This window comes from Megalobrama amblycephala, linkage group LG14 (assembly GCF_018812025.1).
Source record: "Megalobrama amblycephala isolate DHTTF-2021 linkage group LG14, ASM1881202v1, whole genome shotgun sequence".
NCBI lineage: Eukaryota > Metazoa > Chordata > Actinopteri > Cypriniformes > Xenocyprididae > Megalobrama > Megalobrama amblycephala.
In genome coordinates this window covers 19,386,055-19,411,397 of record NC_063057.1, presented here as the reverse complement: position 1 = coordinate 19,411,397, position 25,343 = coordinate 19,386,055, and the positions used below count along the sequence as shown (strand labels likewise).

The window sequence follows — 25,343 nt, the reverse complement described above, 5'->3', positions numbered from 1 at the left end:
TTATTAAAAAAGAAAAACTGAAATATCACATGGTCCTAAGTATTCAGACCCTTTGCTGTGACACTCATATATTTAACTCGGGTGCTGTCCATTTCTTCTGATCATCCTTGAGATGGTTCTACACCTTCATTTGAGTCCAGCTGTGTTTGATTATACTGATTGGACTTGATTAGGAAAGCTACACACCTGTCTATATAAAACCTTACAGCTCACAGTGCATGTCAGAGCAAATGAGAATCATGAGGTCAAAGGAACTGCCTGAAGAGCTCAGAGACAGAATTGTGGCAAGGCACAGATCTGGCCAAGGTTACAAAAAAATTTCTGCTGCACTTAAGGTTCCTAAGAGCACAGTGGCCTCCATAATCCTTAAATGGAAGACGTTTGAGACGACCAGAACCCTTCCTAGAGCTGGCCGTCCGGCCAAACTGAGCTATCGGGGGAGAAGAGCCTTGGTGAGAGAGGTAAAGAAGAACCCAAAGATCACTGTGGCAGAGCTCCAGAGATGCAGTCGGAAAATGGGAGAAAGTTGTAGAAAGTCAACCATCACTGCAGCCCTCCACCAGTCGGGGCTTTATGGCAGAGTGGCCCGACGGAAGCCTCTCCTCAGTGCAAGACACATGAAAGCCCGCATGGAGTTTGCCAAGATGGTGAGAAATAAGATTCTCTGGTCTGATGAGACCAAGATAGAAATTTTTGGCCTTAATTCTAAGCGGTATGTGTGGAGAATACCAGGCACTGCTCATCACCTGTCCAATACAGTCCCAACAGTGAAGCATGGTGGCAGCAGCATCATGCTGTGGGGGTGTTTTTCAGCTGCAGGGACAGGACGACTGGTTGCAATCAAGGGAAAGATGAATGCGGCCAAGTACAGGGATATCCTGGACGAGAACCTTCTCCAGAGTGCTCAGGACCTCAGACTGGGCCGAAGGTTTACCTTCCAACAAGACAATGACCCTAAGCACACAGCTAAAATAACGAAGGAGTGGCTTCACAACAACTCCGTGACTGTTCTTGAATGGCCCAGCCAGAGCCCTGACTTAAACCCAATTGAGAGACCTAAAAATGGCTGTCCACCAACGTTTCCCATCCAACCTGACAGAACTGGAGAGGATCTGCAAGGAGGAATGGCAGAGGATCCCCAAATCCAGGTGTGAAAAACTTGTTGCATCTTTTTTTTTTTTTATTCATGATTTTAGCAAATGCCTGCAATATAACAAAGAGTGAAAAATTTAAGGGGGTCTGAATACTTTATACTATATACTCAGCAATAAAAGAAATGTCATCCCACTTTCAACTGCTTTTTTCCCCCCAGCAAATTTCTGTATATATATATATATATATATATATATATATATAAAATCATTTGTATTAACATAAAAAGATTCAACAACTAAGACAAACAGAACAAATTTTACATTAGATGAGCAGAAATGGAACAATGAGTCCCTGAACAGAGCGGCGGTCAATATCAAAAGTAGCAGTCAGTATGTGGTGTTTCCACCAACTGCTTTAAGTCCTACAGTTCATCTCATTTTCATGGACTGCAGCAGATCTGCCAGCTCTTGCTGTGAGATGTTACTCCACTCTTCCACCAAGACACTTCCAAGCTTTGAACACATCTGAAGGGACACATGGTTACACATGGTTTGGCACTGTGAGGACAGTCAGTTGTCCTTACTGTCTCATCGTAGCACTGTCTTAGGCGTCTTACATTACAGACATTGCAGTTTTTTGCTCTGACCACATCTGATGCAGTAGGACTATGGTGCAGGTGATCAGGGACCCTGGACATCTTTCTTCTGGTGTTTTTCAGAGTCAGTAGGAAGGTCTCGTTAATGTCCTAAGTTATTGGAACTGTGACATTAATTGTCTACCGCTTGTAAACTGTTAGAATTTAAGGACTGTTCCACAGGTTCATGTGCAAAAATTGTTTATGGTATTGTTTACATACCCCCATAGGCGCCGATTTATGTTTCTGCCGGTGGGTGCCCAATGCCCCACACATTCTGTCTTATGCTTTGAAAATGATATGTATTGTGAAAAGCGCTATACAAATAAAATAAATGTGAATTATGGACTATATGTAAACATCTGTTATGTGAAATAGCTTATTCAGGACAGTGCTAAATAAAAAATAACATGCAATATTTAAGATCTTTTTCATTTTGTTAAAACAATTAACATTTTTGCAGAATCTGCAAGGGGTATGTAAACTTTCGAGCTCAACTGTATACAGTAGTTTTGCATGTTTTGTTGCGTATAAAAACAATTGACTCCACACACAACTACACAATATGCTTACAAAATCTTAAAAAAAAAAAAAATTATATTTTTATTAAAAGGTGAAGATGCCAGTTTTCCTAAGCTGGACATCACTTTTGGCCACTACTATATATCTGAGTGATATGGCTTCTCAAACAAGAAAAAATGTATAGAGCAGGACTTGATTTTGTCTATTGGGAATTGATTCGACCATTGGATCTTTGTGGTTTGCTATTGCTGTGATGTCATGTGATTGACAAGTTGACGCCAGTAAACACATCATTAGAGAAGAGAAGAGATGTCGCTGCAAAATGGAGGGGAAGTTATTTTGATTAAAGATTATGAGGGCACATGAAAAAAATGTGCACAGATAAATATTTTATAATGAATGCTGCAATATCCCATAAAAAAAAAAAGGAACTGTAGGTTTGGATTTCATGGTGACTTTAAGAACACAACTAGGGCCAATGAAAATAGTTTCTGTGACTTTCACACAGTGTTTCCACAGAATGCAGTCATGAACTTGTTACATGCATCATTTCCTGGGGCTAGGTGCTTTGCTTAAGGGCACAATGGTGTTTCTTGCGAGAATCAAACCAGCCCTGTGGCTTAATCATTACATCACACCACCCCCAGATGTTTGGGGGTTTAATAACAGTAATGTACACTTCCTCTAATGTTTCCTAAATTATAGAGTGAAAAAGGATAAATAGAATGGCACCACGGCTCTCGTTAGGACTGCAACACTCTGTTATCCTTTGCTCTAATTGGTGTTATAGCTCCAGGAAACCTGATTAGTATCAGAGACCACCTGCGGAGTGGTCTACTGAAGTAATTCTAGAAGAGGCACCTCTGTCGTGACCCTCTGAGCGTTCACATGTACAACCCACCCCCCAATCCACTCGACCCCCACCGCTTGGCACGTGTACGTATCCGACCGAGACTAATTGTGCAACACTGCATCTGCACACAGAAAAGGGGAGGGCAGAGAAGTGTGTGGTTTCCATGACAACTACCAGAGAGGTGGTTTTCAAATATCAGACTGCATGCGAACTAAGCTTCGTGCGTTCGAGGAGGTCAGCGTGTATGTCTGTGACAGTGTGTCCCTCTTGAATCGAAACCCAAATAAACAAGCAACTGTGAATGACCTTTAATACAAATGATGTAAGAATGTGTTCTTGCCCTTGAGAGCAAAAGCAAGAATTTTATCAAGAATGCAGCTTCAGTCAGAAATGAAAATTCTGTCATTATTTACTCAATGTTTTTTGTCCATATAATGACAGTCAGTGGGGTCCAATATTGTTTGTTGTCTTTCATTGTATGGACAAAAACAGTTGAAATATTCTTAACAATATCCTTTTTATCTTCAGATTTTTATTTTTTTTTGTTTGTTTTTGATATGCCTGGTTACATTTACCGTTGTTAGCTAATTTTGCGGATGAAATCCAGTCATCCAGTCAAAAGGAATCCATGTGATTGGGAATTTGGCGTGGGGGTGAAAGATTTCCCCATGCAGATTTTGCAGTGGGTTGATACCGAAAGCTGAAAGCTGCTTTGTTTGAAAGTGACTTCTGTGTGAGCTGTTTCATACATGCTACACTATTGACAATAGACAATTTCCCTTTAAAGGTGCCCTAGAATTAAAAACTGAATTTATCTTGGCATAGTTAAATAACAAGAGTTCAGTACATGGAAATGACATACAGTGAGTCTCAAACACCATTGTTTCCTCCTTCTTATATAAATATCATTTGTTTAAAAGACCTCTAAAGAACAGGCGAATCTCAACATAACACCGACTGTTACGTAACAGTCGGGATCATTAATATGTACGCCCACAACATTTGCATATGCCAGCTCATGTTCAAGGCATTACACAAGGGCAGGACGTCCGGATGTGCACAGCTGAATCATCAGACTAGGTAAGCAAGCAAGGACAATAGCGAAAAATGGCAGATGGAGCGATAATAACTGACATGATCCATGATATCATGATATTTTTAGTGATATTTGTAAATTGTCTTTCTAAATCGGCTCATATTTAATGATGCCCCAAAATAGGCAGTTAAAAAAATTTATAAAAAAAAATTGGGGTATTTTGAGCTGAAACTTCACAGACACATTCAGGGGACACCTTAGACTTATATTACATCTTTTAAAAAGACGTTCTACGGCACCTTTAAGTTAATTCTGGGCGACCAGAACCTTTGACCACCTCTTTTCTGACCACCATGCTTTATTTCCACTTGTCTTCTTCAAATGGTCTATTCTCTCCCACTTTAACTGTTCTTTTTGCAGCTGTTAGATCCTTGGTCTTTGCATTATCGCCTCTTTCTGTTCTCATTACTCTCTCTCTAAAGTCCTTTTCTATCTGTTCATTTTCTCCTGCAAATGCTCATGGCTGTTCTTGGGCTGAGAAAACTCACTAAAGCTCTCTTGAGCACTATCTCTGCCTCTCTGGCGTCCTGCCATGCTGGGCTGAGAGATAACCGAAGGGGGAATTCACTAAGAATGAATCGCACCCACTGATAGCGTTGTTTATTTGCATGTACTTGTCGGCGTTGTTTTAGTATCCGATTCACTGTAGGAATTATGCAAATCGGCTATCGGACAAACGCACCCACAATATCTGTGCTGCGCGCAATTCGCGCCCCGCAGTTTCCCGTATTGGTTGATTGTGCAGGACGCAGCAGTTCTGGCATACTTTACTGGGGCTGTACAGCATCACTCCACCACTGCAGTACAGCTACTTTTTGGCTCATTAAAATGTCTGTGCTTGACTACACCACATGTCGGGATATATCCCCAGTTATAACAAGTGTTGGGGGTAACGCATTACAAGTAACTTGAGTTATGTAATCAGATTACTTCAAGTAAACTAGTAAAGTAACACATTATTTTTAAATTTACAACAAAATATGAGTTACTTTTTCAAATAAGTAATGCAAGTTACTTTGTTTTCCCATGTGAGGACTGACAGCTCTCCTGTCCCCATGTTGAGAGAAATCATAAGTGTGTGCAGCGTCGTTGACGGTTATTGTAGTTGGTAGACTATGTGAGCATTTACTCATCTTACTCGCACAAAAAACAGAGTCAGTATACCTTAAAATAAATAAAAACAATGAAATGCAATCTCAGAATATTGCACAAACCTGCAATAAGTTTATATTAAATTAAACATATATACTTTATGTATTTAATTTCACTTTGCCTGTTGATTCAGCTGTGCACATCCAGACGTTACTGGCTGCCCTTGTCTAATGCCTTTCATAATGTTGGGAACATGGGCTGGCATATGCAAATATTGGGGCATACACCCCGACTGTTACGTAACAGTCAGTGTTATGTTGAGATTCGCCTGTTCTTCGGAGGTCTTTTAAACAAATGAGATTTATATAAGAAGGAGGAAACAATGGAGTTTGAGACTCACTGTATGTCATTTCCATGTACTGAACTCTTGTTATTTGACTATGCCAAGATAAATTCAATTTTTCATTCGAGGGCACCTTTAAAAGTAACTTTACCCAACACTGATTATAACGCTCTTCTCCATCATTTGATCATCATTTGATGTATAATTGCTGCCATGATCATTGAAAAATGTACACAATTATCTTCTCTTTTTAATGAAATTCTGTTTATGCCTACCTTCCATTATTTTTATTTTTTTTTAATTTGGAGACCTTTATGATAGTGTTTATTTTAATGGGTTCTATCTTTCAACTGCAGGTTCTGAAGTCGAATGTGTTTTAAAGGCCAATTCACGCTGTGCCGACAGATGTCACCCAATGCCATATTGTAGTACGTCACTTCTCAGACTTTCCACGACCCGACAAGAGTGCCGATTCAACATGTTCAATCGGCGAAAACAAGCTCGGACAGATGCCAACAGGGTTGCAATGATTCGGTAAAACCCACAATCTGTCTGTTGCCGTCTGTTTGGTACAGTGAGAACTGGGCATAAAACATTCAGCACATTTGTGAAAACTGTTTGCCTCCTTGTTTGAACAGGACCAAAGTTCCCACTAAAAACTAAAATTCTGTGAGATAATTAGTGCATTTATCGCAGGGTTTTTTAACAAAGGGGTATAGCTCATATATAAAAATTTCTCTGAATTACCAATGGACATTGCAATGGACGTAACAGTTGTTAAGTGAAAAACTATGGAATGGAAAGTAGTCTGTTCAATGTGCTGTACAGTCTTAAGGTACAATTTCAAGTCTCCAGAATTTAATCTTCAATACATCTCTCGATGCACTGCCAGCCATAAATCAAGTTATCGCTGATATTAACTGGAGCCTTCTAATGTTTCCCTCTACAGTTGCCAAGTCACAAACCTGTGACTAATCCAGCAAGTAATAACCATAGCCGGTTTTGCATTATTTGAACTCATCAGCTACATTTCATAATTACAACTGTGGGTAGTCATTGTTAATTAGAATGTGCTAATGCATCTTCATAGGAGGTTTAAAAAGTATTCATCAAGTACATGTATTATTATACATTGTGCACAATATTGCAGTCAGGCCAAAATCTCTAAGCACTATTGCTTCTAGTGAAACAGCAACATATACGCTATAGTGAAGCCAGTGACCACAAAAGCAATGAACTCTAGAATTTTAAATATTTACTGTATTTTAAGTGATACATTTTTGTTTAATGTTTAATTATTAATATTATATTTTAATATTTGGTTTGATGTTTAAAATAAACCAGACATTATTTATTATGGAACAATATACAAATACATTTTCTCACACTGCCAAATGAAATCTCTTTAAAAATGCAAAATCCATTGCTTTATTAACTCTTTCCCTGCCAGTGTTTTTTTTTTTTTTTTTTTAAAGTTGCTAGCATTTATGATCATTTGCTAGCATTTACGATCATTTATTTTGTTGTATGAATATCTGAACATGCAATATATCAAAAGAAAGAACAGAGCCTCTGCTTTTAAACAACAACAAAAACATTTTATTCTAGCTTCATGCATTTTTTTTTTTTTTTTATCAACACTTGAATAGGTATAGTTTCATTAAAAAAGCAACATTTTAACAAAAAGCTGAGCAAATCATGTTTTGTCAAAGAATTCGTCTGGATCGGATTCAGAACGATGATCAATATAGATGGAACAGATTGAGTCCAAGAACACCCCTAAAGCTTGCACAGTCCTATACCTCTTCATTGGTTTAACATTTCATTCGATAACAGCCAGTTTTGATTTATATGCTGTTTAATGTTTGATGATTACGGAGCCCCGCACGTTAACAATTCGTTCCCATGACTTACTAATACATCAGCAATTTTTAATAATCAGTTCCCTCTTTAAAGTAAATCATGCGCACGATATAATAATCGTTCCCTTGTTTTACTAAATCATTGGCCATGTTGTAAGTCACTCCCTTGTTTTAGTTAAATCAAAAAGAGAGAACAAATTATTTCAACTTGGCCGATTTACTTGAACAAGGGAACAAATTCATAATTCGTGGATACAAATTTTTAATTCATACTAATTCTTAATTTGTGGCCACGACATTTTTATATATATATATATTTTTGTACACGTCATGTGCGAGGCTTTATAGTACTATTTTGTTTGTTTTTTTGGCTTACATTTGCAATGGCTGCATTTAACTCCACTTTCAGACATACACTCACGAGCTTCTCTAAGCACTTCCCCTCATATTTTGATATGTGCTCCATAGCAGATTCCACATAATCAAGGGCTTAGGGTGTTCCATTTAAACACATTGCAAGAGTTCATCATCTTGCAACATTTGCAAGGGAAGGGCCTAAAAATTAAAATGCAGCAAATGCTTCTATTGCTTGTTTCTGCTTCTTCTTTTCCTGTGTTTTGATCCAGAGATTCTGTACTCATTCAGAAGATGTGTAATAGCTCCCCTACCATAACAGAAAACATGTCGAGGAAGTTAGTTATATTAGTTTTGTTTTTATATTTGCAGTATGAAGATTAATATTTTCTGTTCTTATCTCTATATAATGACTCATTTTCTAAACCTCCAAAGTAAGTCATGAAAAATGCTAAATCTCTAGGTTGAAATCCACCACACACTATATCACCGTGCACCTAATTATGCATATTATCTTCTATAATCTATGAGGCTTTAAATTATTCATTCCAAGCTTCAATTTTAATTAGGTTAAGCCCTTAAGCGACAGTCATACATATTTGTCAAGGTTTATGTTCCGTGAATATCTTGTCTATTAAAAGACTCAATCAGGTGAGGGTAGCAAATAAATAACAACTCTGGTGCTAATTAATATTTGTTGAATTATTATAATTAAGTCCACATTTTTTTTTTTTTCTCAAATTCAGTCATCAATCCAGTACATACATTTTAATGTTATATAATTTTACTGCAGCTGAATAAAACTGATACACATACAGTAAATTATTTCATGTATCTGAGGGATGAAAGTAGAAAGTGCTGATAGTAGTGGGCTCAGAACAAGAAGTGCTGTTTTCTCTTCCCACTGAAACATGCATCTCCCCAGACATCTATACACAGGGGGACCTCACACACACTTTACTTTGCCTTTCACTAACTGCTGATGCCCATTCAGTTCTGCTTATATAATTGTTCTGTGTGATTTCAACGTCCTGTTGGCCTTCTAAGCAAAGTTTAGAAGTTGTCATCAAAAATGTGTTTTCTCTGATACATGAAAATTTGTACATAGAAATCAATGTGATTCAAGCAAGAGTCAAGTAAAAAATCCCACTGATTTTCTCCATAGAGAAAGATATTGTCAGTGATAACATAGATAACAGTGAAGCCATGGTTTTTTGTAAGAAAAATATCCATATTTAAAACTTTATAAACTATAATCACTATAATCAGTTCACGAGAGAGACGAGTTTCGGCAGAGGGGTGACCTCTGACCTACGTAGGACGTATTACGTATCATTTTGTCTGCTTAAATCCCGCCCCTTTCTTAAAATCAACTGCAAGCTTGTATTCAGATCTGTCTCCGGCTAATCAAAACTGATGTATAGAACCAAGTCTCAGCCCTACATTTTTTATTTTTCAATAATTTGTTTCACTCAGATGTAGTGTCAACAATACAGATATGTCAACAATACAGACAAAATTTATTTGTTGCTACTTCCAGTACATCGCGACTTTAATATTATGCAAATAATGCCATGTTGATAGAATTCCATTGAATATGTTGTAATTGAAGATGTCATTGTGCAGTTATTCTTTGTGAACAGTAAACTTAAGAAAACTGCTTTCTGTGCTCTTCAAAAATCTATGTAACGAAATCCAGTGCCATTCGCTCTTTTCTAAAGTCATCTATAACGTCTTGCCCCGCTTGCTTGATTTAATGTGTTAACCATAGAGGTCAAGTTCTCCTTCTCATCCGAACCACAGCAGCTCTTCGGTCTCCAGCAGGCGAGAGATTTCACTGCTACCCAGAGCATCAGCCTTGTAATTTATTCTGACAGCACACTGATACGCCTGCTAATGGCCTCTGGTCTGGCTCAGACAAACTCAATCCATTATTGTGTATTGATTGACAAGGGCACTGAAAAGAAGGGCATTGTGTGGGTTTGGAAAGTCTACTGTGAAACGCTCTTCTGTTTGACAACACTTGAAGTTTTCTTACCTCTTAGGCTCAAAACATTGAATTATGCATGTGTTGCATTCTCACCATTGCCACAAGGGGAGTAAATAGTCGCATATGTTCAGTTTTCTTTCTGTTCTGGTCAACAACTGTCAAGGCAGAGTAAAGGTGCAGTCACATTTACAGTAGTTCTGCAAATTTTCACAGGCAAAATCCAGTCGTTTCATTAGGAATCCACATAATCAGGATTTCCTCACGCAGAGTTGGTCACTCAAATTCACGGCATTGACCAACAGAAAGCTGGAAAGCCGTTTAACTAAAACACAAGATATAATGTAAAAGTACAGTATATCTTCCAAGAATGTCCTGGAATTTCTAGTTTTTGCTGCCCAGGCAGCATCAGTGTTGAGTTTTGACGAATGAGATGGGAAGGGGGGCGGATAGGACACGCAAGGGCAGACAGGCACTTTAATCACTGCTGTGGCTTCAGAAGCACGTTTTATCTGCGAAAGGATGGATGGATCGTGGGGCCGAGGTGCTACAGATCAAACAAACTAGGAATGACCATCACTGGTATATACGTAATATCAAAGGGGCTGGGAGAGACGAGCAAAGCATGAAACTGTCTGAAGATGTGCGATTCTCTCGGGCTGTCTCTGAATAGTCTCAATCTCCCACTGGACCTGCTGCTGCAGCAACAAAAGCAGAGGCTTAGATTGGCTTTCAAGTACTAACATGTAGCCTAGGTAAATATAAAGTGCCAGCCGATACCATATCGAATTACTCTTCTGTCTCTCATGGTTATTATTTTTATAAGTTACCATGTCCTTGGGCGTGATTCTCAGTGTCTGGGAAGAATTAATATATCTTTCTTTCTTAGGAATAGATAGATCAATCTTGAAATATCGATACTTTTAGTTTTAGTGACAATTACATAAATTATAATTTAGATTATTTTGAGGCATAATTAGAAATGTGCCGATGCAGGCTGCGGCCCCTTTCGCTTTCCGCCCCCTCCCGAGCTCTCGACTCTATCATTGCATAAACAAAGTTCACACAGCTAATATAACCCTCAAAATGGATCTTTACAAAGTGTTCGTCATGCATGCTGCATGCATACATCGGATTATGTGAGTACAGTATTTATTTGGATGTTTATATTTGATTCTGAATGAGTTTGAGGCTATGCTCCGTGGCTAACGGCTAATGCTACACTGTTGGAGAGATTTATAAAGAATGAAGATGTGTTTATGAATTATACAGACTGCAAGTGTTTAAAAATGAAAATAATGACGGCTCTTGTCTCCGTGAAGACAGTAAGAAACGATGGTAACTTTAACCACATTTAACAGGACATTAGCCACATGCTAACGAAACATTTAGAAAGACAAATATCACTAAAAATATCATGATATCATGGATCATTTCAATTATTATTGCTCCATCTGCCATTTTTCGCTGTTGTCCTTGCTTGCTTACCTAGTCTGATGATTCAGCTGTGCACAGATCCAGATGTTAATACTGGCTGCCCTTGTGTAATGCCTTGAACATGGGCTGGCATATGCAAATATTGGGGGCGTACATATTAATGATCCCGACTGTTACGTAACAGTCGGTGTTATGTTGAGATTCGCCTGTTCTTCGGAGGTCGTTTAAACAAATGAGATTTATATAAGAAGGAGGAAACAATGGAGTTTGAGACTCACTGTATGTCATTTCCATGTACTGAACTCTTGTTATTCAACTATGCCAAGGTAAATTCAATTTTTCATTCTAGGGCACCTTTAATAGATTACTCCAAGGGGGTGTTAATTAATACAAAAGTGGCTTTCACAGCAATTGAAAAACAGAGTTGTTGCACTTACAGACTTCCATAAGAATTGAGGAATCTGGAAGTAATGCGTGTTGTGGGGCGACCAATAGTTCCAAACACTGAATAGTTCCAGCATTGAACCATTGAAGCATTAAGCCGCGCTAACACTAGACTTTGAACGTGCAAAATTTCTCCGGATGCTGTAACGGTCATGATATGATGTTACAGTCTACAGCATCTTTTTTATAAACATGAATTCAACACATAACTTAAACTAATACATTCAAAATGAAAAAAATATAGAACTTACTCGACTTTACTGCAAAAATATAATTCTTTTAATTCAGCCAAGAGGTCATGCCGTGACGAATCGATCTTCTACTGGTCGCATGTCTTCACTTAATGCGAATTCGCAGGTCAGAGTTCACCAAACTTGAAGTTTGGAATGCAGCGAAATGCAAATTTTTTTTCACATGAGCTTGCGTTTCCAGTCTGACGCATTCGCTTGCGTTTGAATGTAAGTCAATGGAACGAAAAGTGCAGCGTGACCACACCTTTAAACTGATGAATTTACTGCATGTTTCGACATTAGTTGACTTATCATTAGTTGACCTCTCAAGAATCTAGCCAGTAGTTGTATTGTATGTATAACGTTTATGGTTAGATAATAGATAGACTTTAATTGCAGTTAGATAACGTGAACAACACTTCAATAGCTAACATAACCAGATGCTAGTTGTCATATTTTTAACAGTTTTAAGTGTTTCTGAAATCTTTCTCTTCCTGTAGGAGGTCGAATGAGTTTCTATGAAGACTGTCCATTCAAGGAATAACTTATCTAGCCCCTCACTGAATATAATAAAGATTAGAAAACATTTAATTCCCGTCCTTGATTCTGATTGGTCAATAGCTGTGTTTTATTCACGATAAAACACGGCTATGACCGCTTCACCCAACAGTTCTGTGTATCACTACACAACATCCTTAGCAACCACTCTTAGCAACGTAAACTATGTGTTCTCAGTTGATATTGTTCATTGAAGCTTACTGTATTATGTAGAAGAGTACTATGAGAAAAAGTTTGAGTGAGCGAGTTTATTACCTGCATTCAGATTTAGCATTTTCCTTCAGGTCAGTCCTATGTTCATAATAAAAAAAAACCTGTTTAAATGTCCGATGTATTATCTTGTCCTTTTAACGGTTAAGGCGTTTTTCCCGTGACTGACAGCGCTAGTCAAAGCATTTGTCAGTTGCATCTTGTTCCGTGTTCACAACAATTCAGTCCTTTCAATGTAAAAGTCTTCGCTACTGACTGACTCACTCATAAAGACAGTCTTTGCCGCCATCTAATGGTGTAATAATGTAACTTCTGTTGCTGTTCACGGTCAGGGACTATTTTTTCTGGCGGAAGGAATGCTTTTAGTGAAAGTTCACTTCATGAAAGTTGCGCTGATACATATTTTTGGCTTTAATATTTGTATTGTGTGGCAACCATTTTATAAAAGCAATAAGGTACTCGAGGCTAGTGCTGTAGAGATGGCTCCGCTTTCCGTCGCTTCCCGTACAGCACAGCCTCTCTTACCTTATTGCTTACATATATAATAAATTATTTAATAAAGAGTTTTGTTGAATGCATTTGGTCACCTTGTTTTTCCAACATTGTTTTAAATGTCTTTCTTTAGTTAAATTCAGTATTTTCTTGCATTCATTAATATTTACTTGTTGTGTATGCTTATGGGGCTATCATAAAATAACAAGATGTGAGTAATTAACCTTTTTAAATTTAACATTTAAAAAAAAAACTGTTGTGTTTGATAATGTCTAAATATATATTCAAACATTACATATAAATATTATTTTTCCAGCCACCAGATACCTCAAATTTTCCTCTTTGCATTGGGATTTTTAAACCTTAACCCTATTTTAACCTTTAATACTACACTAATTGTAATATAAATAATAAACATATTAGGAAAAAATATTATTTAAAATGATCATTAATTGGATCACACTTGGCAGCTGGTTACTATGCTACTGTAAATGTTGTCAGCATGGTAATCAATACATATTAGGATGGATGGAGAAAGCGTTGAGTTGTTTGGAACTATTGAAAGCTCCTTGAATCACGTGACCGCATGCATGGCGGTGAGATCAAAGCATGTCGCAACTCTGTTTTTCAACAGCTTTGGCACATACAAAGAACCATTCCTTTATGCTAATTCCAAGACACTGAAGCTCTTCTATGTGGTTTGCCCCTGGCCGCATACAGAAATATAACACAAATGTGTAAACCATGATGCTGTATTGAATGAGTTTGGCTCATTTTCATTCATATTTCTCCTTCAACTCATCTTAAAGGAGTATTCTGGGTTCAACTGAAAAGCTCCATCGACAGCACCTGTGGCAGAACCCCAGAAAATAATTTGTCCTTCAGTATTAAAAAACAAAATTACAGTACAGTAAAAATAAAAAAAGAGCACAGCGCTAGACAATAAACAACTTAGCCTATAATATAATTTCAGACAGCCACTTGCTTTGGTCTGTAATCTTCTGTTGCCATGCACATGTTCTCTGAGGTGTTTTCATAAGAAAACAAAGCTTTCAGAAAGAACAGCGCAGTCAGAGATCGTTCTGTTCTTGTATTGGAGCTCTGCTGCTGCAGGTGCCATGAGCGTGTTTGTAGGCTCGCACATTTTAAGTGCCATATTTTGCTGTCAGTCTTTTCACCTTAGTTCTTTAGCACCTCTAAAGTCTCTTTACATCATACTTAATTAAACAAGCTCATATTTGAAGAAAGAACAGTAGAAAGGTGAGGCAATAAAGATAAAGATAATAAACTAAAAGGAGCTTCAGTGCTCAGGAATGCAGAAAGAACAGGAAGCTCAAATTGAGAAGCTCAAAATGAAAATCAAATTAATTTCATCCTAGCCTCCACTTAACTGTGATAACCCTAGATAATGACAGACTGCATAATGCATCACTTTTAGTTATTTATTCACATACAGTAGCTGATGTCCAAGTTTCCGTGCCGGTTTGAGGACACATCCTCTGAGATTTCTGGCAGCGGTTTCTGGTATTTTTACACTTCTGCTTACAAAGGAAATTTGGCTATTGCTTGTTAAGGCTTGATGTGTTTTTATTGATTATGACAGAATGGAGTATTTTAAAATACAAAAATCTATTTTCTTTCAGCTCATGACAATTGAGCTGTCTATATCATGACAATATATATACCAAGCGAACATAAAAGAAACCTCCTATGCACATTTAAAGATTCATAATTAATTTCCTTTCATCCTGTCAAGTGATAAAACTCTTGGATTTGGATGGTTATTCACTGTGGAAGAGCGAGTTTTGTGATCTTATGAACCTGGGAATGTGCTGATCAGTCGCATGGTTGTCTGCTGTAAATAAAATGTCATATGCTCTGAATAATAAGAATAAATTTATATTTAATTTAATAATAGAACATAATATCCTATGTATTATTTTAAATCGGTTTAAAAATAGGAAGATAGCTGAAATGGTTTTCTGTCTTGCATTTTATCCCAAAATGATGTGTCATTTTTGCGACAAAAAAATGTGGCAATTAGCTGAAATAAATAAGTTTTCGTTTTCTGGTAAACTCAGAGATGTGGATTCGGATGGCAATTAAATTACCATACGACCTTGGCGTATGTCAAAAAACAGAAGTTAATTCAGCCAGAGATTTTTAAGTGGGTGGTGTGAGAAAAACACTGACGTTCTGGATTCGGACATCGACTAGCCCCTGTAAATGTTGAAAATACCTTACAACCCCATGAGGAACAATTACTCTCCGAATTAGGCTAAACTCAGCCCAGCTACACAGGAGTTAATTCTTGACAAAATGTCAAAACACAACACGGAGGATGTGCCTGTTTGCACTGATTTGTGGGGAAAGAGCAGAAAAACTGTGTAGAGAGATGTGGGCAGCAGTGAGCTGACACTTTGATGGTTTGTTGGGTATTTTTTCCTAATTGACTTCACTTCCCACTGCTTCACCCTGCATTTGGACTGTTTAGTCTCACAGTTGCAGTAGCTGTTGCTCATTGCTCTCGTTGCTCTTCTCTTTAGACAGTGCACACACTTGGCGACTGGTCAGATGGTCAGATTTCAAACGAGTTTTAAAATCTATTGTAGCATTTGTGACTTTTTTGGCAGACTAGTTGTATACCATAGCGTATACTGCTGTCTTGTAGTGTGCACTTAGGCTAGATTCATACAAGATTTACCATACCAGTTCTTTAAATAATTTACTCATTATTCACATTTTTATAGTTAATACATTCTTTGGTCCCACTTTATATTAAGTGGCCTTAACTACTGTGTACTTACATCAAAAAAATAAGTACAATGTACTTATTGGGTTCATATTGAATTGCAAAACACTTTTGCTGCTTTTGAGGTGGGATACGGTAAGGTTAGGGAAAGCTTTGGTGGTATGGGTAGGTTTAAGGGTAGGTTAAGGTGTAAGGGTGCGGTCAACAGTGTAATTATAAATGTAATTACAGAAATTAATTACAGATGTAATTACATGCAGGTGTTTTTAAAATATAAGTACAATGTAAAAACATACACAATAAGTGTAAAACATAGTAGTTAAGGCCACTAAATATAAAGTGGGACCCATTCTTTTTCTTATTAAGGAAATAAAACTAAGATTTTTCAGTTTGGTAGTTTATTTGGATGACACATATATTAAATAATCTTCCCATAAATGTTTATACAAAATATAAAGGTGATATTTCATACCTGTTATGTTTCAAAGATAACTACACTAAAAGACAAACTTCACTTCATGTCTTGACAAAGTCTACAAAATGTAAATAGTTGGAAGGGAGGGATGGATGGATGGAGGGAGGGAGGGATGGATGGATGGATGGATGGATGGATGGATGGATGGATGGATGGATGGATGGATGGACGGATGGATGGGTGGGTGGGTAGATGGATGGATGGATGGATGGATGGATGGATGGATGGATAGTAAATAGTAGGTCTGGATGGACGGATGGATTGATGGACAGATGGATGATTTATAGTAAATAGTTGGAAGGTCTGGATGGATGGATGGATGGATGGATGGATGGATGGATGCATGGATGGGTGGGTAGATGGATGGATGGATGGATGGATGGATCGATGGATGGATGGATAGTAAATAGTAGGTCTGGATGGACGGATGGATTGATGGACAGATGGATGATTTATAGTAAATAGTTGGAAGGTCTGGATGGATGGATTGATGGACAGATGGATGATTTATAGTAAATAGTTGGAAGGTCTGGATGGATGGATGGATGGATGGATGGATGGATGCATGGATGGGTGGGTAGATGGATGGATGGATGGATGGATCGATGGATGGATGGATGGATGGATGGATAGTAAATAGTAGGTCTGGATGGACGGATGGATTGATGGACAGATGGATGATTTATAGTAAATAGTTGGAAGGTCTGGATGGATTGGGGAGGTGGATAGATTTGGTAAATGCATTTAATCTTTTATGCTTATTGTCATGTCATATTGTCTGAAATGCTGATCTGTGCTGAAAAGCAGAATATTTTCATCTGGGTCAGGTAGCAAAGTTTCTAAAAACTATGAAATTGTACCTTAGTACAGCATACTTTTACTAGCTCCAGTATATCACTTAGTCTAGTGTTTGCAAGGCTTTAAAAGATCATAGGTAATGTGTCTTATTAATATGCCTTACAACATATTAAAGGTGCCCTAGAATCCTTTTTCACAAGATGTAATATAAGTCTAAGGTGTCCCTTGAATGTGTCTGTGAAGTTTCAGCTCAAAATACCCCATAGATTTTGTATTATTAAATTTTTTAACTGCCTATTTTGGGGCATCATTAAAAATGCGCCGATTCTGTGCGTGTCCCCTTTAAATGCTCGCGCTCCCCGCCCCCCGAGCTCGCAACTCTATAATACATTGTACAAACAAAGTTCACACAGCTATTATAACCCTCAAAATAGATCTTTGTAAAATGCAAAAGTTGGGGGCGTACATATTAATGATCCCGACTGTTGCGTCACAGTCTGTGTTATGTTGAGATTCGCCTGTTCTTCAGAGGTCTTTTGCAAAAATCACATTTACATAAGAAGGAGGAAACAATGTTGTTTGAGACTCACTGTATGTCATTTCCATGTACAGAACTCAAATTGTTTAACTATGCCGAGGTAAATTCAATTTTCAATTCTAGGTCACCTTTAAAACAAGCAGAATGAGAACTGACACTTTATTGACATTGAAACTAAAGAAGGCTAATCTGTTATCATGATACACTAGCAACAGATAAACAATAGGTCAGTAGGCACTGTGGATCTTCTCAGAACTGATATAGCAAATAACAACGTCTGTTTACAACAGTGGGCTTTCAATCATCCATTTAGAATGAGAAATGCGGTCAGCATGTGTCCGCAGTCTTGGCCAAGATTAGCTAATAGTTGGTAAGCGAGAGCAAGCAAGTGAGAGCCAGTTTTCCTACGGCTGCGCTAATGACATTAACTTCAGATACACAAGCTAATCAATCCACTAAAGACTTTGGCCAAGCCATCAACCACAATTAAGAGACGACAAACTCCATCCGGTGTGTGCTGATGCATTTTTTAAATATCATAATTAGTTTGAGCCATATGTTTTGAAAGTGACTTTGAGTTGAAATTAGCAGGCCCGATGTGCTCATCAGCACGCCGTGGAGATCAAGTCAGAGAGGATTAAAGCTTGCGTGTTAATGGAGCACGGGTATTTTTAACCACTAAGTGCTAATCTCTAATGCTGGATTTCTGATACGTGACTAGCTGAGAACTGATTCATGCTGCATGTTTGAGTTCAAGGCTATTTGGCTGGCTAAAGAAAGTTTGAATGCGATTTTAGTACTTTGTGACACAATAGTTTATGTGTGGAGGACAGTTCACACACAGTACACTACATACCATTCACAGGTTTTATAAATGGCTAGTCCTTGAGTTTCAGTTGCAGTGTGAGTGCATATTTGTAGCTGTGCTTGCTAAGGTAAGTTAAGCAGCATTATTGCTTATAGTTAGGATTAGTGATTTGAACAAACCTATAACCTTATAGGGATAATTGCCATACAATTAAAGTTGCCAATGTCATTTTAGACTTGTATGGTAACATTCTTCAAAATATCTTAATTTGTGTTTCCACAGAAGAGAGAAAGTCATGCAGATTTGGAATGACTTGAGGTTGAGTAAGTAATTACAGAATTTTAATTTTCGGATAAACTGTCCCTTTAAACTTCGGTAACTCACACATTATTTGTGCTATTATAGATGACTGAGTGCCATATTAATAAATATTAAAAGCATCAATGTGTAATATATGTATATCAGTCTAGTCTAAAACAGTAATGTTGTGAAATATTATTACAATTTTAAATATCTGTTTTTTTATGTTTTATATATTGTAAAATGTCATTTATTCCTGTGATTACAAAGCTGAATTTTCAATAGCATTCTTCAGTGTCATGTGATCCTAATCATTCTAATATGCTGATTTGGTGCTCAGTTAACATTTTTTCTTATTATTAATGTTGAAAACAATTGTGCTGCTTAATATTTTTGTGAAAACTTAAAAAAAAAAAAGCATTTATTGGAAATAGAGGTTTTCGTAACATGTTTTTACTGTCACTTTTGATTAATTTAATGCCTTCTTGCTAAATAAAGTATTAAAAAGTATAAAAAAAATCTTAGTGACCACAAACTTTTGAATGGTAGTGTATGTCAGTAAATAAATAATGAAATTTGTCAATAAATAAATATATTTCAATAAATGAATCAATATCTAATGGAAACAAATATTTCCATGTATTTATTTTTTGACATTTCATGATTTATTTATTGACACATTCTATGATTATATTTTATTTATTAAATACGGAAGAGGATTAGGGCCAAGCAATAATAAAAAAATAAAACCATCTTGAGATTAAAGTTGTTAAATTGAGAAAAAACTTGTTAAATTTCGAGAAAAAGGGCGAAATAAAATGTTGAGAATAAACTCGTTAAATTACGAGAAAAAACTCAGTAAATTTCGAGAAAAAGATTGAGATAAAATGTTGAAAATAAACTCATTAAATTACGATAAAAAACTCAGTAAATTTCGAGAAAAAAGTCGAGATAAAATGTTGAGAATAAAGTCATTAAATTACGAGAATAAAGTCATTAAATTACGAGAAAAAAGTCGTTAAATTACGAGAATAAATTATTTAATTTAATGACTTTATTCTCAACATTTTATCTCGACTTTTTTCTCGAAATTTAACAACATTTTTCTCATAATTTAACGAATTTGTTCTTGTAATTTAACGACTTTTTCTCATAATTTAATGACTTTATTTTCAACATTTTATCTCGACTTTTTTCTCGAAATGTAACAAAATTTTTCTCATAATTTAACGAATTTGTTCTTGTAATTTAATGACTTTTTCTCATAATTTAATGACTTTATTTTCAACATTTTATCTCGACTTTTTTCTCGAAATTTAACAAGTTTTTTTTCTCATAATTTAACGAGTTTATTCTCAACATTTTATCTCGACTATTTTCTTGAAATTTAATGAGTTTTTCTCGTAATTTAATGAGTTTATTCTCAACATTTTATCTCGACTTTTTTCTCGAAATTTAACAAGTTTTTTTCTCATAATTTAACGAGTTTATTCTCAACATTTTATCTCGACTTTTTTCTTGAAATTTAACGAGTTTTTCTCGTAATTTAATGAGTTTATTCTCAACATTTTATCTCGACTTTTTTCTCGAAATTTAACAAGTTTTTTTCTCATAATTTAACGAGTTTATTCTCAACATTTTATCTCGACTTTTTTCTTGAAATTTAACGATTTTTTTCTCGTAATTTAATAAGTTTATTCTCAACATTTTTTCTCGACTTTTTTTCTCGAAATTGAACGAGTTTTTTCTCGAAATTTAACAACTTTAATCTCGAGATGGTTTTATTTTTTTTATTATTGCTTGGCCCTAATCCTCTTCCGTATATGAATGTGCGACTTAATGAGTATGTTTATTTTTCACCTATATTATTGATTGAGGTTTTTTATATTATGGACAGAACATTTAGTATGCAACATTACATTTTCTGATATTTTTGCCAAATAACATACTGTTTACTGTTGCTGCTACTGAAATTCCAGAGTAATTTGCCAAATAATGTCATTCTGTGCATCATGCACACACACAATCACACACAGTGAACAAAGGTGACACACTTTTCCTGGAGCTCATTTAATTTTTCAGAGTTTATGTCTGTATGAACACACACCTACGTCTTTCTCTATTTACTGTTCCTGTTCTCACTCACTTTCCCCACAGTACACGTTAGTTAAACATAGTTAGTGTTGAAACAGGCACATATCGGGGTCCCAAAGGGTCTCATCATTACTGTCGCTGATTTCTCTGTATCTCTTCATTGGTTTTCCAGGTAAGCACCCTACTGTCCAAACGCAATAACATCTGCTCCCTGTGGAGCCTACAGGGTACATGAACCATGCAGAGGGTTTGATGGCATCAAACATTCACACCTCCCCTCAAGGAAAAGCAGTCGAGAGCTGGGTCTTTAAGATGAACTTCTGAGAAAACCAGCAAATTATGGTTGCTTCGGATTCAATTATTGTGAGCTGAGGTGAGGAAGATGACGCCATTCATACGATAATGTCTTTCATCTATCTGTTTCAATGCGCTTGAATTTAAATGACATTTGATATTGTGTTTGGTATAAAATCTATTGACAATTCAGCCTAAAATGTGAAATAAGGATGATTAGACACCTAGTAAATGTAGAGTTAAACTCAAACGAAACACCTGCACCATGAACTAGGCCTATATATTATGAAAAATATGTTTCTAAGACTCTTTTGGCTCTTTTTAAAGACCCCATGAAATGGTTTAACGAAGCTAATTTCTTTCCTGGCTTGACATTCTGAAGCAGGATTTCAAAGGGCTTATCCTTTTTAAATAGGCAATAGCTTTTATAGTCTTGTTGTTGCAAAAAACATATTTTGCTACTTGGTGACAGGTAGTATTAGTATTTCTTTTCTCTTCCACCCACTTTCTAAGTACCGTATTTTTCGGACTATAAGTCGCACCTGAGTATAAGTCGCATCAGTCCAAAAATACGTCATGACGAGGAAAAAAACATATATAAGTCGCACCGGACTATAAGTCGCATTTATTTAGAACCAAGAAACAAGAGAAAACATTACCGTCTACAGCCACGAGAGGGCGCTCTATGCTGCTCAGTGCTCCTGTAGTCTACCACTGAAAACAACTGAAAACTGTTAACTGAAATATTAACTTAATTTATTTAAAATCCAAGACCAAGAACAGATATTGGTAATCTGGAAAGGCAAGTTATTCAGCTAATGGTACACAATAGTACACAGAACAACAGGCTGAATATGTATGTTAACATAACACATTAACAGTTAGCTACATAATAGCATAAAAACATACCTGGAAGGCTGAATAGGCTAAAATTAACATAACAAGCCAGCGAGTCCAACAGTTACCGGTAACACTAAGCAAGTTCACAAAGCTCCCGCGATCTTATTCCAGACGCAACTGCACTGTTGACAAGCCTCTCCCGGCAGCGCGTTGTTCAAGCACCCATCTGTGGACTCGTTCCTCCAGCTCTGGCCATCTTGCTTTCAGCCCGCGGTTAGCTTTTTTTGTTTTCTTCATTTGAGTTAGAGTAACCTCTGTTTTACGCCAGTCCCTCACAAGTTTCTCACTCACTCCAAACTTTCTTTCTGCTGCTCGATTACCGTTTTCGGCTGCATATTTTACTATCTGCAGTTTGTAATCTGCAGAATAGGATTTTCTTTTTGGGGGCATTTTATTTGCATTCAGTCTTTCTCAGTTGTCTTTAAGTTAATATTTCAGTTAACAGTTTTCAGTTGTTTTCAGTGGTAGACTACAGGAGCACTGAGCAGCATAGAGCGCCCTCTCGCGGCTGGAGACGGTAATGTTTTCTATTGGTTCATTTCTCTTGGTTCATTTCTCTCGGTTCATTTCTCTCAGTTCATGTCAAATAAATTGATAAATAAGTCGCACCTGACTATAAGTCGCAGGACCAGCCAAACTATGAAAAAAAGTGCGACTTATAGTCCGGAAATACGGTACATACTACGGTTGTCACAGAACCAAAATGTCAGTAGTCGGTACCAATACCAATCAAATTTCATGGCTCTTGGTACCAATTTCGGTACCATAGCAAATACAATTGTTAAATATTTTCTTAACTAGATTGAAATGTAAAATATCAAATAAATGAAATTAGTTCAATAATCCATTAAAACATTAACATGCAGCCTTCAAATATTCAGTTAAATAAACATTGCATTTAAAAAATCAAGTGAAAAGTAAGTGCAGGTCTATTGTCCTGTCCATTGTCAAACATCGCAATCTCAGATTCAATCCCACATTTTAATATGGTTGTCACTCTCAAAACTTTGCAGCATGTACTTAGCAGCATGAAAAGTGCAAATTTAGTTTAAATTATGAGTTATAAACAGAAAGCAAGCATCACTTCAGTTTGGCCACAGCATAAGCTCACTGACTGAGGTAAAACTCCCGTTATAATAAAAAAATATCTGTCTATACTGCACAATGAATCTCATATTTTATTGGTTATAACGAAACGATTCAAGAGCATGCAGAGCTCACGCTGAACAAACTCTGGCGTATTAAATTTAAACGCCTCTGATTGGCCATTGCATTTACATGCTCAACAATCATGTCTGTGATCACACTGTAAATAGAAACCTTTGATGCTCTTCACAGAGCGCTTACACAAATACGCACGGGAGCATTTGAAAGCAGCGTCTATCAGTGAGTACCGGATTGACCTGGTACTCGGTAGAGTTGTCAGAAGTACCACTTCGGTACCATGTCGGTTCTGAAATTTTAAAAATGTGACGCTTTGAATGCTGCTGAGTGGATTTGTAAACACCTCTGATTGGCCACTGTGTTGGCGCACTCATCGGATATGTCTGTCATTGGCTTCAATGATCAATGCTTCAAAAACGTTGTAAATAGTCATCAATGAAACACTTGAAGTGTTTGAATTTGAAAGCGGGAGCATTTGAAAGTTGCCGTCTTTCAGTGGACTGGTCCGCGATAGACGCCTGCTTTCAAACACTCCCGCTTTCAAATTCAAACACTTCAAGTGCTTTCAAGTGCTCCCGTGCGTTGATCATTGTAGCCAGACATATCTAATGAGCACGTGAACACAATGGCCAATCCAGAAGTGTTTATGAATATACTACAGAAAGACAGGTATTACATTTTTAACATTTAAGTCTCGACTTGGTACTGAAGTAACGGTACATTTGACAACCCTAAAAAAAGAATAATAAATATTTATTAACAAATTTGATTAGATTAGCCTCAAAGCTAACAGACAAAGACTAAAAGCTTCTATTTTGATTTCATAGGATCTTTAAAGTTGCAATGAAACAGAAGTAGCGACAATTCATTTCTTCCATATTGTTATGTACATCTATGTGTAACAGATTATCGAAAAATGTAAAAAAATAAAATGTAAGTCTGGGAATTTTATGCATCGGCTGTTGATTGGATGTTGAGATGTGGGCGTCGCACTCAAAAGTGGAGGCAAATGAACGTGAGCTTGCAGGGGTGGCATTTAAAGGGTTAGTTCACCCAAAAATGAAAATTCTGTCATTTATTACTTACCCTCATGCCGTTCCACACCTGTAAGACCTTAGTTAATCTTCGGAATGCAAATTAAGATATTTTTGTTGAAATCCGATGGCTCTGTGAGGCTTGCATAGGGAGCAATGACATTTCCTCTCTCAAGATCCATAAAGGTACTAAAAACATATATAAATCGGTTCATGTGAGTACAGTGGTTCAATATTAATATAAAGCGACGAGAATATTTTTGGTGCACCAAAAAAAAAAAAAAAAAAAAAAACCGACTTATTTAGTGATGGCCGATTTAAAAAAACTGCTTCAGGAAGCTTCGGAGCATAATGAATCAGTGTGTCGAATCAGTGGTTCGGAGCGCCAAAATCACGTGATTTCAGCAGTTTGGCAGTTTGACACACGATCTGAATCATGATTCGATACACTGATTCATTATGCTTCGAAGCTTCCTGAAGCAGTGTTTTGAAATCGGCCATAAATAAATAAGTCGTTATTTTGGTTTTTTGGCGCATTAAAAATATTCTTGTCACTTTATAATATTAATATTGAACCACTGTACTCACATGAACTGATTTATATATGTTTTTAGTACATTAATGGATCTTGAGAGAGGAAGTGTCATTGCTGGCTATGGAGGCCTCACTGAGCCATCGGATTTCAACAAAAATATCTTAATTTGCTTTCCGAAGATGAACGAAGGTCTTACAGGTGTGTAACGGCATGAGGGTGAGTAATAAATGACAGAATTTTCATTTTTGGTGAACTAACCCTTTAAGCAGACTAAATGATTGAAAAATTCCTGCATACGTCACCAGAGAGAAGTCTGTTATTTCCACCAGAAGGTCTAGTTATGGCATCTTAGATTGACAGTCAAACGCATCAAGCAACCATCTAAAACTGCAGGCTATTCTTTCTTCTCTCTCTTTCAGCTTTTTGCCTGTGAGCCACCCAG

General features: G+C 36.8%; 2 protein-coding genes across 5 annotated transcripts in view; one reads left to right on the top strand and one right to left on the bottom strand.

Annotated features, from left to right (window-relative positions):
• orc5 (origin recognition complex, subunit 5) overlaps positions 1 to 25,343 on the top strand; it is a 70,485-nt gene that overhangs the window by 16,710 nt on the left and 28,432 nt on the right. The window contains exons 1-3 of one of the 4 annotated variants that reach the window (XM_048155261.1): positions 6,152 to 6,169; positions 18,863 to 18,903; positions 21,147 to 21,347. The exons of 1 other annotated variant lie outside the window; for it this stretch is intronic. The gene's annotated coding sequence lies outside the window, so the exon portion shown is untranslated. Of the gene's footprint in view, positions 1 to 6,151; positions 6,170 to 18,862; positions 18,904 to 21,146; positions 21,348 to 25,343 lie in introns of those variants that run through there. 2 more of the 4 variants (XM_048155262.1, XM_048155260.1) reach the window with 2 other exon arrangements.
• The window catches only part of lhfpl3 (LHFPL tetraspan subfamily member 3), a 65,911-nt gene that overhangs the window by 23,662 nt on the left and 16,906 nt on the right, over positions 1 to 25,343 (bottom strand). The gene's annotated exons all lie outside the window — the stretch shown is intronic.